We start from the raw sequence: 889 nt of genomic DNA on the forward strand, positions 1-889 counted from the left end.
GTTTTTTATATTTAAAGAGTTTTTATATTTTATATTTTTTATATTTAAAGCTAGTTTTTTTGGGCAGTGTAGAGTAGGGCTTGTTGTTTGTCATTTCTCCGATTACAAATGCAGACATGGTTTTATGTTTACGCGGCGCGATGCAACGCAACATTTAAAAAGACAGTATAAGTCATTATAATCAGTAATTATGTCCCCACTGGATGCAACAAATGCCTCGTTTGTTATGGGTTTTATTGTTTTTGTGTCGCTCCGGTCGGGACAGGGCATCATCACAGTATGGTAGGGGCGTAACATTTCAGTCACATGCTTGAGGTATTCGGCCAATCACAACGCACTGGATAGCTGGCCAATCAGAGCACACCTCGCTTTTCAGACCGATGAGCTTTGTAAAAATCGACGCGTTTCAGAAAGGCGGGGCATAGAGGAGAAACAATAATGTACAATATGTGGAAAATAATGTGTTTTTTGAACCTTAAACTGCAAAAACACATTTCATTACACCAAATACACAAAATAATGTTCTTTTTAGCAGCATCATATGACCCCTTTAAAGAAAACAGTGACTGAGATTAAACAAATCTGCTAGATCAATAATTTCAGTCTTTTATACAGTTTAATGTCCTGAATAACGGGTTATTTGTTCATCTAATGATTACATTATACATGTTAGAAGTGTTAATATCAGTAAATCCTTGGGAAACACGGACAGGCCTGTTTGTTAAACAGCTGTGAGTGGATTTTGAGAATATTTATGAAATACTATCTTTGTCTCTCAGATTCCGTAAATACATGACGTTTCTGCTCAGTCATGCCTCTTATTCCCTCTCGAGATTCAAAGAAGCTTTATTCACATGCTAAACAAATCTCTCTCTCTCTCTCTCTCTCT

The 889-nt window shown here is 36.6% G+C and overlaps 1 protein-coding gene across 1 annotated transcript in view; it reads left to right on the forward strand.

Annotated features, from left to right (window-relative positions):
* The window catches only part of LOC107660499 (RNA-binding protein Musashi homolog 1-like), a 48,481-nt gene that overhangs the window by 14,650 nt on the left and 32,942 nt on the right, over nt 1-889 (forward strand). The gene's annotated exons all lie outside the window — the stretch shown is intronic.

This window comes from Sinocyclocheilus anshuiensis, unplaced genomic scaffold (assembly GCF_001515605.1).
Source record: "Sinocyclocheilus anshuiensis isolate Anshui unplaced genomic scaffold, SAMN03320099.WGS_v1.1 scaffold433, whole genome shotgun sequence".
In the NCBI taxonomy this organism is placed as follows: Eukaryota; Metazoa; Chordata; class Actinopteri; order Cypriniformes; family Cyprinidae; genus Sinocyclocheilus; species Sinocyclocheilus anshuiensis.